The 14,529-nt window shown below is 41.3% G+C and overlaps 1 long non-coding RNA gene across 4 annotated transcripts in view; it reads right to left on the bottom strand.

Annotated features, from left to right (window-relative positions):
* The window catches only part of LOC103658874, a 47,063-nt gene extending 33,268 nt beyond the window's left edge, over window positions 1–13,795 (bottom strand). For 2 of the 4 annotated variants that reach the window (XR_005838569.1, XR_005838568.1), the window contains exons 1-2: window positions 13,017–13,794; window positions 10,582–10,686 (exon numbers count right to left, since the gene is read on the bottom strand). This is a non-coding gene — a long non-coding RNA (uncharacterized LOC103658874). Of the gene's footprint in view, window positions 1–10,581; window positions 10,687–13,016 lie in introns of all 4 variants that reach the window. The other 2 variants (XR_005838567.1, XR_005838570.1) reach the window with 2 other exon arrangements.
* Window positions 13,796–14,529: the final 734 nt, after the last annotated feature.

Below are 14,529 nucleotides of genomic sequence, written 5' to 3'. Positions count from 1 at the left end.
GGAACAGAAGAACAGGCCTAACCCACTCACGAGAAGGCAGCCAATGAAGATGAGAGCAGAGATCAATGGATTAGAAACCAGGAGCACAGTAGAGCAGATCAACAAAACTAGAAGCTGGTTCTTTGAAAGAATAAATAAGATTGATAAGCCACTGGCCAGACTTAGTCAAAAGAAGAGAGAAAGGACCCAAATTAATAAAATTATGAATGAAAGGGGAGAGATCACGACTAACATCAAGGAAATAGAAACAATCATTAGAAACTATTGTCAACAACTACATGCCAATAAATTAAACAACCTGGAAGAAATGGATGCCTTCCTGGAAACCTATACACTACCAAGTCTGAAACAGGAAGAATTTGATTATTTAAACAGACCTATTTATTATGAAGAGATTGAAGCAGTGATCAAAAACCTCCCCAAAAACAAGAGTCCAGGGCCTGACGGATTCCCCGGGGAATTCTACCAAACATTCAAAGAAAAAATAATACCTATTCTCCTGAAGCTGTTTCAAAAAATAGAAACAGAAGGAAAACTACCTAACTCATTCTATGAGGCCAGTATTACCTTGATCCCCAAACCAGGCAAAGTCCCCATCAAATAGGAGAATTACAGACCGATATCCCTGATGAATATGGATGCCAAAATTCTCAACAAGATCCTACCTAATAGGATCCAACAGTACATTAAAAGGATTATACATCACGACCAAGTGGGATTCATCCCTGGGATGCAAGGGTGGTTCAACATTCACAAATCGATCAGTGTGATAGATCACATCAACAAGAAAAGAGTCAAGAACCATATGATCCTTTCAACTGATGCAGAAAAAGCATTTGACAAAATACAGCATCCTTTCCTGATTAAAACCCTTCAGAGTGTAGGGATAGAGGGTACATTCCTCAATTTCATAAAAATCATCTATGAAAAGCCTACAGCGAATATCATTCTCAACGGGGAAACGCTGAAAGCCTTTCCCTTAAGATTAGGAACACGACAAGGATGCCCACTCTCACCATTATTATTCGACATAGTACTAGAAGTCCTTGCAACAGCAATCAGACAACAAAAAGGAATAAAAGGTATTCAAATCGGCAAAGAAGAAGTCAAATTGTCTCTCTTCGCAGATGACATGATACTCAATATGGAAAAGCCAAAAGACACCACCCCCAAATTACTAGAACTTATAGAACAATTCAGTAATGTGGCAGGATACAAAATCGTTGCTCAGAAATCAGTTGCATTTCTATACACGAACAATGAGACTGAAGAAAGAGAAATTAGGGAATCCATTCCATTTACAATAGCACCAAAATTCATACAATATCTTGGAATTAACCAGAGAGGTAAAGGATCTATATTCTAGAAACTACAGATCACTCTTGAAAGATATTGAAGAAGACACAAAAAAGGTGGAAAAACATTCCATGCTCATGGGTCGGAAGAATAAACATAGTTAAAATGTCTATGCTACCCACAGCAATCTACACTTTCAATGCCATCCCGATCAAAATACCAATGACATTTTTCAAAGAATTGGAACAAACAGCCCTTAAACTTGTGTGGAACCAGAAAAGACCCCAAATTGCCAAGGAAATGTTGAAAAGGAAAAACAAAGCTGGGGGCATCACATTGCCGGATTTCAAGCTATACTACAAAGCTGTGATCACAAAGACAGCATGGTACTGGCACAAAAACACATAGACCAATGGAACAGAATAGAGACTCCAGAAATGGACCCTCGGCTCTATGGGCAACTAATCTCTGACAAAGCAGGAAGAAGCAACCAGTGGAAAAAAGACAGTCTCTTCAATAAATCGTGCTGGAAAAATTGGACAGCTATATGCAAAAGAATGAAACTTGACCACTCTCTCACACCATACACAAAAAAATAAACTCCAAATGGATGAAAGACCTCGATGTGAGACAGGAATCTATCAAAATCCTAGAGGAGAACATAGGCTGCAACCTCTTCAACATTGGCCACAGCAACTTCTTTCATGACACATCTCCAAAGGCAAGAGAAACAAAAGAAAAAATGAACTTGTGGGACTCCATCAAGATAAAAAGTTTCTGCATAGCCAAGGAAACAGTCAAAAAACCTAAGAGGCAGCCCATGAAATGGGAGAAGATATTTACAAATGACACTACAGATAAAAGACGGGTATCCAAGATCTATAAAGAACTTCTCAAACTCAATACACAGGAAACAAATAATCAAATCAAAAAATGGGCAGAAGATATGAACAGACACTTTTCTAATGAAGACATACAAATGGCTAACAGACACATGAAAAAATGTTCAAAATCTTTAGCCATCAGGGAAATTCAAATCAAAACACATTGAGATACCACCTTATGCCAGTTAGAATGGCGAAAATGGACAAGGCAAGAAACAACAAATGTTGGAGAAGTTGTGGAGAAAGGGGAACTCTCTTGCACTCTTGGTGGGAATGCAAGTTGGTACAGCCACTTTGGAAAACAGTGTGGAGGTCCCTCAAAAAGTTAAAAATAGAGCTACCCTATGACCCAGCAATTGCACTACTGGGTATTTACCCCAAAGACACAGACATAGTGAAGAGAAGGGCCACCACAATGTTCATAGCAGCATTGTCCACAATAGCTGAATTATGGAAGGAGCCAAGATGCCCTTCAACAGACGAATGGATAAAGAAGATGTGGTCCATACATACAATGGAATATTACTCAGCCATCAGAAAGAACGAATACCCAACATTTGCAGCAACATGGACAGGACTGGAGGAGATTATACTAAGTGAAATAAGTCAAGCTGAGAAAGACGATTATCATATGGTTTCACTCATTAATGGAACATAAGAAATAGCAGGGAGATCGGTAGGAGAAGGAAGGGAAGAATGAAAGGGGGGGTAAACAGAAGGGGGAATGAACCATGAGAGACTATGGACTCTGGGAAACAAACTGAGGGCTTCAGAGGAAACAAACTGAGGGCTTCAGAGGGGTGGGGGATTGGGATAGGCCGGTGATGGGTATTAAGGAGGGCACAGATTGCATGGAGCACTGGGTGTTATATGCAAACAATGAATCATAGAACGCTACATCAAAAACTAAGGATATACTGTATGGTGACTAACATAACATAATAAAGATAAATAAAAAAGACAAAAAAAGAAATTCTAGGGGTGAAAACTATAACAACAGAAATTAAAATTAAAATGTAATTGATATGTTCTATAGCAGATTATAACTAAAGAAAAATCAGTTAACTGGAGATATGTGGAAAGAAAAATCCACAATAGAACACAGAAAGACAAATCGAGGGGGAGAATGGTAAGAACAGAAGATGAAAAAGAAGAAAAAACCATAATGAACCAAACAGAAAACACAAAATAACATGGTATGTTTAGCTTAAATATATAACTAGTTATCATTAAATATAAATGAATTTAAATGTTCCAGTTAAAGGACAAAGATGAACAAACTGGATTTTAAAATATAACTAGGGGGGCTCCAGTTGAGGGTCTGACTCTCGGTTTCAGCTCAGGTCACGATCTCAGGGTCAAGGGATGAGCCCTGCATTGGGCTCCAAGGTCTGTGCAGAGCCTAGCTTAGGACTCTGTCTCTTTCTCCCTCTGTCCCTCCCAGCCCCTCTCTAAAAGAAATAAAAATATATCTTTAAAAATAAAATAAAATACACAACTAGATATTATTTACAAGAGACACATTAAAACAAAAAAAATCAGATTGAAAAAATGGATAATGATATACTATGTCAACATTAACCAAAAGAATTCTTGTCATTAAATTAGTATCAAAGTAGAGTTTAAAAGGGGGGGAAAAAAGAGCATTGCCTAAGAAAAAAAGGATCACTTCATAATGACAAAGGCTCAATCCACTAGGAAGATATAAACATTCCAGTTTTGTATGTACTTAATAACAAGAACTCAAAATACATGACTCAAAAATGTGTAGAACTAAAAGAAGAAAAAGACAACCATTGTGGAAGATTTTTAACTCACAACCTGCCTCTTGGGAACTGATTGAACAAGACAAATATATACAGTGTGTGTGTGTGTGTGTGTGTGTGTGTGTGTGTATTCTACTTAAAGGTTTTAGAAAAAACACCGTACCCAGAAATATCAGAATACACATACTTTTAAAGCACGTGAAACATTTGTAGGAATTGGCCACCTAATGGATTGTATAACAAATCTTAATTTCAAAATATTGAACCACACAGAGGACATTCTCAGACATCAAGACAAATAAGCTGAAAGTCCGTTAGAAAAAATCAGAAATTCCTCATCTGTTTGTAAATTTTTAAATATATTTAAAAAATAATCCATTGGTCAAGCCAGCAATTACAGAAGACATTACAAAATATTTTTAACGAAACATATCAAAATTTGATAGAGGCAGTTGAAATACTGCTTAAAGAGAAGTTTATAGTCTTAAATACAGATATTAGAAAAGAAAGGCTGATTTTGAGCAGCCAAGTATCTATATTAGGATGTTAGAAAAGGAACAGCAAATTGAGTCCAAAGAAAATAGAAGAAAAGTAATAATAAAGGTAAGAGCAGAAATTAATGAACTAGAAAAATGAAGGTACAATAAAAAGGCTTAATAAAGCCAAAATTTGGCTCCTTGGAAAAACTAATAAAATAACTTGTGGTTTATTATACAGTGAAATTCTATATAGCAACAAAAGGCACCAACCCAGGGCTAATTGTAACAACATGCATACAACAAAAATAATGTTAAACAAAAGAAGACACAATCAAGTATATATGGTAGGATTGCATTTACAGAATGCTCAAGCCAAACTTGAATTACACCCAACTATCTCATTTAGGGATGCCTACAGCAGTGGTAAAACCACACCGAAGAGCAAGGAAAAGTGAGGCTCCTGGCTCTTTCCTGTTGGTGAAGAAGGAATGTGATTGCGAAGGGCTCCGGGAGGGACAAATCTTCCATGCGGGCCCCACCCTAGTATTGGATTTGAGGGCTGGTTTCATGTATTCACTTTATAATTATTTATTATAAGCATTCCTTATACATGTATGTTTTATGCACTTTCCTCTCCATGTGCTATAGTTGGCAATTCAAAACACTTCCTAACAAAAATACACAGGCATCTTGTATCAGATATTTTGAGACATTCTAATGGCCTATTCCGGTTCCCTTACCCATTCAAAATACAGGAATTTCAATTTGAATGATCTTATCCATATTGATAAGGCATAGCTTACATAAATCAAAAATCTTGGACTCATGAGGTAGATCAAAGTTGCTCCTAAAACACATATATCCAAATGATAAACATTATTAACTAGTAATATGTATATATATATATATATATATATATATATATATATATTTAAATAACATCTGGCTGTTAACTCAGAGAAAGTAAAATCCTGTTTGGTGTGAATTTGCTTTGAGAGCATAGCCCAGTGCTAACTAGTAATACAGGCAACAGAAGAGCACCTGGTTTTACTAAACACGTTAGGGGATTCTCAGGGCTTCTGTTTTTTCAAAGCAGTCTTCACTCCCCTGAGTGACCACTAGGGGAATATTTAGTCACATCCCATTTCTCAGGTCTAGACATGGAGGCAGAGAAGGAAGTGTGCCTTCACACTGCAATCCAGGCTTTAAAGCACGGGGTCTGGAGTGTAATGGAGGAATATGGAAATAGCAGCAACTCCAGCTGGTAAGGCAGAACAGTGGCTTTGAGTGGATGTCACTCCTGAGCAAAATCTGAGTGCCAAGTGGGAGTTGAGCTCATGAGGAGGTTCGAGGGTAGAGATAGCTTTTTAAGTCGGGAGAACCACGGACATGAAAGTCTGGAGAAAAGAGAAAGCATAACTGCAAACAAGAAAATGCAGAGGTTGGGGTAGAAAGCATGAAAGTTAGAGTAGGAAGTAGGGAGGATGCAGCGGTCCAAAGGGACCACCTTCCCAGAGTCCAAAGGGACTCTTTCCCAGAAGGAACAGGGAGGAGAGGTGAATTGTCAACTGTGCCCTTCTGTGGATTCTCAGCTGCAGGGGGCCTCATCTTTGGCCTTTTCAACACACCCATTATACCCACAGAGCTGGGGGCTGGAGCCTGCCACAGCTGTTCACCTAGGAACCCTCTCCACTTCCCTTCTGCCCATCTTGACCATCACTGCTCATTCTGGTCTTTCTGATACTCTCTCCAAAATGGCAGCTGATCCCCCAGCCCAGTCTTCGTGGTCTCCTCCTGCAACCTCCAGTGTGTCTTCTTTGTTTTAGAGAGCTCTGTTGAACTCCCACCAACACTCTACCTGCCTGCATTGCTGTATTTTCTATAGATGCTACCACCAAGTCAGATCTATTTTTGCAAACACCACCCAGCATATCCCCGGTAGAGTGGCAGGGATTCCAAGTCTATTCCTTCCTGCCTGCCTGCATACCTGCCCTCTTTTATGTATTCTTGCATTCAAAATTTAATGAGCATCTACAGTCTTCCAGGTATTTTGCCAGGCACTGGGTAAAAAAAAAAAAAAAAAAGAGTTCTTACTCTTCTGTTATTTAGAGATAATAGACAATAGACAATGAATTATAACCCACTATGATGAGCTTCAGATTAGATGGGGCTGGGTACCATAGAGTCACCCCACAAGCCAATCATGGAGGAACTATGATAGGTCACTTAAGAGGCCCTCTGGAACCCAAAGGCAGCATAAGGCGCTGGGGAAGGACATCAAAGTTGAACCCACCATCTCCTGACACAGGAACACTACCCAGCCACCCACCCCAAAGCTAGAAGACTAGGACCTTGGCCCTTCACACCTTAGAGACCACTAGCCCTGTGGCCTCTCTCCAGCTTCATCCCAGTCCTTCAGCACCTCAGCAATGCCTGAGGCACCAGGATTTTGCTGTCCATTTCCCACCCCAGCACTGGACAAATTCTCCAGGAACCATTGAAGAGTAAGGTCTCTGGCTGGTCCCACAGCCTATTCCAGGCCAGCCCCATGGCCCCTAGCTGGTAGCAAGAACTTCCTAGGAGATGACCTCTCACATCAGGAATTCTCTAGAATGTTTGCAGATCTTCCATCTGGCCCAGCCAGGAGACAGAGTCTACACAGTGGGATATTACCCATGCCCGGCTGATCTCACTTCAAATTCAAATCACTAACCATAAGTGGGTCCTTTCCCACTCTCCTGAATTCTCCTTTTTCCTGAAATCCTTCCCACCCTCACTGTAAGCTGGTGATCTTGCTTCCTATGTCACTGAAGATACAAAAGCAATGGAAGAGGACTTCTTTGAGTTCCCATCACCACACCTGCCCACACCTATGCTCTGCCTTCCTTCCTGTTCCTATGACTGCCTGTCTGCTCCCAGCAAAGTCAACTCCTCACGGCACCTCTCTAGTCTCCTCTCCGGGACATCAACCCTTATTTAAAAAGTGATATATTCATATTATATTAAGATTAAATTAAAAGGAAATGTTCCATATAAAAGATTGGGGCAAATCACTTAAAATATCTAACCTAAGGATTAAATCTAACTTTGGAGGTAGAACAGTCATGTGGTTTCTACTAGAGACAGGACGGCTCCAAGGGGTCACTGCAGGGAGACGGGTAAGCCACAGGCTACTGGTGCAGCCCCAATAAGATCCTTGAGTCAGGGAGCCTGGTAGGCCTGGTTGATGTAGTAAAGACGGGTGCTCTTGGGCTTGCTCCAAGCCAGCCCTGCAGCAGAACCCCCATGTAGCAATCAATGTCACAATCACATGGCAGAGAATACCCAGAAACGGGACAGCCAGCCATGGTATACTCGAGCACAGTGCCGGCCATCAATATCAGATGCTAAATCATCAGGCAAATGGGCCATTGTAGTGAGGTGGGACTTCTGGACACTAAAAGACCTTCTGAGCCCAGGCCATGCAATTCTGCACCTTCAAAGGATGCATGACGATTGATCCCAGTGGTGGTTAGGTGGCTATCACTGGTCTGGGAATTCATTCGAATGCATTTGCAGTGAGTGTGCCCATCCTTCCTAAAAAGAAAACTTACTGTTGTACAAAGGGATAGGGAAGAGGACAGGAGGGAACTCTAGTTATAACGATTATTTGCTATGGTCAATAAGTGGGTTTCCATTTGAAGAACCCAGATGTCAAGAGTATCCTATTATATTGGCCTCATACAGACTGTGGAGAAAGTAGAAATTAGAACAGTTGCCAAAAGCTTCCAGTTCTCTCCTTCTTTCTTAAGTCTGATAACTCAGACTCAATTGGGACTTTTCGTAACAGCCAGGCACATCCTTCCCTCATGAACGAAAGAACCTGGGGCCCACCTATTACAGAGCCTGCCATGTAGAGGACACTGGGTCAACTCTGGCTAATAATATAATGAGTAGTAGATATTCTATTCTGCTGCAGAGTGTCTATCCAACAAGAACAACATTTAAAAGTACACTGTGCATTGAAATTTATTATCAAACTTGAAAGTGAAACGAAAGATAGTTTTCATGTATGGTTAAAACGTTTCTGTCGCATTGGGCTGAAGAGACCATGTGTAGAAAGATAAGAAACCTGAAGTCTCTTTTTAGACACCAGTTATCTTTCTCTTAAACAACAACACGATAGAGTGAAGAGTGAGTGGTGGTTTTACTTTCATCTAAAATCATTTCTGTTACCTACTCAAACAGAACACTTTCCCCTCTAGAGAAAAGGGTCATCTGTTTAACAAATAGAAAGTTGCTGCCATTTTCCCTTTCTTCTTGTTTACAGGACATCCGTTTTGTTCAGGGAGACAGAGCAAGGGGATGAATCACAACGGATGAAGTCACTCACTGTGATGCCATTTCCCGGACTCCCTGTAGCTAGGATTGGTCCAGCCACTGAGGTGTAAGCTGAAGTTTCTGGGGGGCTTCTGGGAAAGATTCCATATTCTGATAAAAGAGGCAAGTGCAAGACGAGAGCTTGGTTTGCCATTCCCTACCCACCCCCTTGTCTTTGAATATGGCTGCGATGCCTAGAGCCACAGAGGCTGCCTCACAATCATGAAATGACAATGTCAGAAAGCAGCTGGTGGAGGGTCACAAGGCAGATGGGTGGCTGGGATCCTGCTGCCATCTCTGAGTTGCTGGACCAACCCTGAATGGATGACTTTTGGAGTTCTTATTCAGTAAAGGAATAAATGTTCTTAAAGTTTAAGTCTTTGTCAGTTGAGCTTTCTAGTATGAGCAGCCGGAAACATTTCCAACTGATACACAGACCTTTAATTACAGGTTCAATGACTGCCCATATATGGGGATCTAAATTTAACCACTGCTAATATTTACCACATTTGCTTTATCTCTTGTGTGTCTTTAATATATATTGAAAATAAGTTGTTGTAACATCATAACACTTTACCCCTTCAGCACATATCTCCTAAAAATAAGCACATTTTTCTTCATGAGCACAATGCCATTATCCCTCCTAAAAATATCAGCAATTCTGTGTTATTATCTGAGAGCTAATCCACATTTAGTTTCCACTACTTTCTTCTTATAGTTGGAGAAAACTTCCATTTAAATGGTATAAGTGGGGGCACCTGGGTGGCTCAGCCAGTTAAGCAGATTAAGCATCTGACTCTTGGTTTCAGGTCAGGTCATGATTTCAGGGTCCTGAGACGGAGACCCATGTCAGGCTCCATGCTCAGCACAGAGTCGGCTTGAGATTCTCTCCTTCTCCCTCTGCCTCTCCCCCCACTCGCTCATATGCTCTCTCTCTCTCTCTCTAAAATAAATAAATCTTTAAAAAAAATAAATGGTACAAGCAGGAATTGGTATTTTGTTTTACCTTTTCTTCTTTAAAAAAGATTCACCACTTCCTCCTCTCGTAAAAACAAAGTTTCATTGTCCAACCCATTATGGCTCCCGAGCCCAGGAGATGTGAATAAAGGCGAAGAAGATGTGAACAAAGCTCTGGACACTATAACCAATCACCTAAAAGCCTCAGCCAAAAGTGTTGTAAGAATTCCCATTCGGAAACTTATTTGGGATTGAGCTCCTGGTGAACAAATGCTCTTCTGAATTAGCGAGGCAAAGGACTAGAACATTCAGTGTGGAGTAAAGCGTCCTCTCTGTGAGATAAGCTTCTCTAGTTTGGGGACCTAACTTTAGCCTCCCCTCCCCAAATGACCCTACACTCCACAATTTACACATAACTGTAAAAAATGGACAAGAGATGACATTTTTTTTTACCCACAATGGTGGTAATTATAACACTAATTGTGTACTTGAAATATCAACACTCTTTATAAACATGATGAGGAAAAATTAAGATGCACCCACAATTTGGGAGAGAGAGATGGGAAAGCAAAGCTAATTGTTTTGTGACACTTAAATTAGTGAAATCAATTGAGATTTTTGTGGAACACTGTTACATAAAAGGATCCATGTTGCTTGATTATCTTTGCTTATTTTCTTAACCTCCCATTTTAATGGAAACCACTATGGCTCAAAGGAACTATGCGATTTCAGATAGATGATGTGACGGTTGCAGTATTCCCCACCCTCCAGCCCCCCAGAAGTGATGTGCCCCCTTTCTGCCGCAGAGCTTACTAAGGGAACATCTACCCAGAGACTTACCTAAACGACTTTTCTCTTCATTCATCTCGTGCTTGCAGTTTTAATCTGTTTCCCCTCATCTTCTGAATTTTCAGTGTCATTTAATTCTCCAACCATCACGGTGTGCTGCGAGAAAAAGATTTCAAATAATGAAAAATACATTTAAACTAGTATAGTATGGTCATAAACTGGAAAAAGTTAATGTGCTTTAACTTAATTCCAATTGGAGTCTTTTAAACCATTAATATTTCATTTATTTCAATGGCAGAAAGTTAATTGTGTAATCTATTATCAGGGCCTTACTGCAGTTGAATAAAGTCATAGCAATTGCTGTTGACAAAGGCTTATTATTAATGCTCAAAACTAATTATTTGGGGGGGAAACATTCAGCCAGCTATAACCAGAGACTCACGAATTAATCACACAAAAAAATGGTTAAAGCTATGTTTGACTACATTGTGCTACCATTCAACTCAGGAAAAATGGTGTAAATAATTTGTTCTCCTTTAACACGTGATTTTTCCAACTTTAATTTTTCAAAAGGGCAAATTTACAAAGCTTGGCATAACTGATACAAATCCTAAAGAAATGCTTTGATACGTTTTCCCAAACACGTATCCGCAAGAGTAAATGCTTGCTTCTGCTAACGCTATTTTACTTCTAAATAGAGTTTGGGTGTTTTTTTTTTTAAGGAATTTCTAAAACTTAAACATTTTGCTTACCAAACAGAGGCAGCAGGAAGGTTTGGATCTTTCACTGGACTCGCAGAGGACTTACAGAAAGGTGAATTACAAAGTAGGGCAGGGAAGAGCTCCTGAAGCCCACAAGGGCATTGCTACCATGGACCGCTTTGTGCAGAAAGTGCTAGAGGTGCGAATGTTCCCTGTGGGCTGTCGAAAGAGAGGCCAGCAGTTTCTGTCACCCGTGACCTCCCAGCACAATATGCTCTGGCGGGGGGGGGGGGGGCCTTCCAGGCCTGTAGGTCACCACACTGGGAGAAGCTGACACACCACCTCTCCTACCTTAGCTTGGACAAGGACAAGTGATGTCCAAAACATCCGTATGGACACATGCGGAAGCCTGGGACAAGATGCATTAACATTGGTTAAGATTCTTAATGAGGGGAGTTATATTTTGCACTTTGGCATATGTCATAAATCGCTTAGAAGCAACAAGAGCTGGCCCCCTGCAGAGTTAAGTGGCAAAGGGCTGCAGATCACCTCCACCCTAGAGAGCGCCCCTCAGAGCTATAGTTCTCCAGATCTTTCTCCCCCCAGGCTTTGAGGCATTGATTCCCGTCTGCGGTGCCTCATTCCCTCAGCGAACTGCCGGCCAGGCCCCTCACAGATGAATCCTACTGAAGGTTAATGCCAAGCCCAAGTCTGGGCCTGGTCCTCCGAGGCTGATTGACCTTCTTTCCAACAGCAATGCCAACCTAACCGAAAGGATTCCATTTTTTAATGAGAATTTCAGGAACCAGTCTTTCCTTTTGGGTAGAGAAGAGTAAGATTGGGCAGGCTTCCAGTTCTTTGGATAACATTTAGTAGCAGCTGTGGCCCAACAAAATCTTTTCTTATGTTTTTTTCAGTTCCAAGGCCTTAGAACATTGGGTAGCCTTGAGGCTTTGTTTCACTTCAGTGATGATCTCAAATATTTCTCTCAGACTCTGATTCTCCAGCCGCCTCCATGTTTAGTCCATACATCTTGTGACACTTAATGGCAGACAGTTGAGAAATCTAAGATAACAAAGCTTTTACTTTCTAAACGTTCTACCAAAGAAAGCCAGAAACATATCCTAAAACATTCAATCTGACACATTCCAGATAAATTATTTAAATTTTGCTGCCAATGCTTCCGCCTAAAATAAATGGCTTTGCTTGTAGAGACACGTATGGTACCACACACACTTGTCAAAACTCTCCACCCTCTGAAGGGGCTGTAGTCCTGGTAACTGGAGAGCCCCGCGGAGCTGAGAGTCCTGCAGGCTGGCGGCCTGTGACACAGACCCCACGAGGCCGTTCGCCGCCCTGTCGGGGTCCCGGGCTCCGAGCCAGGCACCGAGCGTCCGCCCGAGAAACGAGCCCGTTTGCTGCATTTACAAGCGTAATACGGTAGCCGTATACATACATGGCATAGGCATCAGGATAGCCACATGTATCTACACAAAAATGCCTGTGGCTTACCTCAGACCGTCGGTCATGAACTAGAAAGGCTTTGCTCACAGGAGAGGAAGAAGGAACTAATCCCCAAAGTTCAGACAGAAGTGGGGGGAGGGGAGAAAAATGGTTCCTTCTTTAGCGTCAGGCGACCAGCTTCCTGAAGAGCACCTTTCTCTACATCAACTGTAAAAATCATTTCAAAGTTTACCACTTTCTAGCTTTTCATACCTTTAAGGAACAAAACTGACATAAACACAGCCAATATTTTAAAAAAGAGGCAAGGGGTTGTTCACTGACCTCCAGGAAGCCCGGTCTTCTCTCTCTTCAGAGACGTTTTTAGGCTGCTGTTCGCAGTAAGAGGAGCTGGCAACTCAGAAATTGTTGTGAGGCTTGTCCATGATGGCAGATGAGACTTCGCGCTCCGGAGGAGGAGATTTTTCCCCTCGGTGCACACTGCCCGATAGAATCAGGCACCTGATGTGGTAACCCAGCGGCAGCTGACACCTCAGATTGAAAGGCTCAAAGGAGCACGAGGAGGAAGCAACGGGGAACCAGATCACACAGAAGGTCTCTCCAAAGGCAAGCGCATTCTCGTTCAGACCAGTTCAATTTTCCAGCCTGGACGCCCTGCTCCCGCAGACACTGGCGGTCGGCGTTTCTCCAAGTACAAGAAACGCTAACACCTGTGCCCGAGCGCAGACTCAAGTCAAACACTCTGGGTTCCGGTCCAGCCTCCTCCACTCACCAGCCAGCTGGCTGCAGTCCGGCTCACTGATTCCTTCAAGCCTCCGTTTCTCACCTCTAAAATGGGGATAATAATAGTACCTACCTCAGACTGGTGATAAAGGTTAAAAAAAGAATGATAATGCATGAAGGTGCATAGGAGAGTATCTGGGGTAGAGTTCATGTTCAAAATGGCATAGCTATTGTCATTTATTATTAGCAGGATTTCCATTATTCAGTTTTCATCATCATCAACATCATCACCATCATCATTATCATTATATTCAAGGAGTTTGGGCGGACCTGAGGTAAAGGTGTGTAACGGCAATCATCAGGAGGGAGAAGGTAATGAGTAGTTTTGAGGAAAATAAAATTAAATCCACACTCTCCCCTCTCTCCCCCATGTCAGACCATCCTCCCTAAAACTTTGGGATTAATCTAGGTGTTCCACGGGGATTAAGGTAACAAACTGAGTCCCTCTAAGCATGATCCATACTGGTAGAAATAAAGCCATCAGGATGACATGGAGTACAACAAAATATGTAATTTTACTCTTTGGAATTAAGTTTTAAGTGATTACTCCCTAAAGAGTTTCTCCTCAAAAAAATTCAAACAATACAGATACAGAAAGACAAACTTTCCTTTGACCACTATCCTCTACTTCTAGGGCTCTCCCCAGAGGTAAGTATTGTTATCAGGGTGGAATGCATCCTTCAGAGTTTTGTCCATAGAAAATACTCTATTCATTTTGGTTCACATAAATGAACTCATACTCTATGTACCATTTGGTAACTGCTTTTTTCATTCAATAATGTCTAGAGAGGTTTCCATGTTAGCATATATAAATAGCTCTAACTTTTCCACTCTTCTCAGAGTGTGTTTATTCCTAATAACTGAATGGATTGCTTCAAAAGATCTGATGACAACCCATCTCTTGCCCTCTTCTGTCTGTTCTTTGTGGGAGACATGACCCTAGTTTGACAGTCTGCAGATTTGTTCTTTGGTTCCAGTAGTTCTAACTAAAAGTGAGACCTTCACATAATCATTAAGGGACCCTGAATTTCAGGTCCCTTATCTATCAAATGAG

Source organism: Ursus maritimus, unplaced genomic scaffold (assembly GCF_017311325.1).
Source record: "Ursus maritimus isolate PB19 unplaced genomic scaffold, ASM1731132v1 scaffold_3, whole genome shotgun sequence".
In the NCBI taxonomy this organism is placed as follows: Eukaryota; Metazoa; Chordata; class Mammalia; order Carnivora; family Ursidae; genus Ursus; species Ursus maritimus.
This window is presented reverse-complemented; position numbering and strand designations above follow the sequence as displayed.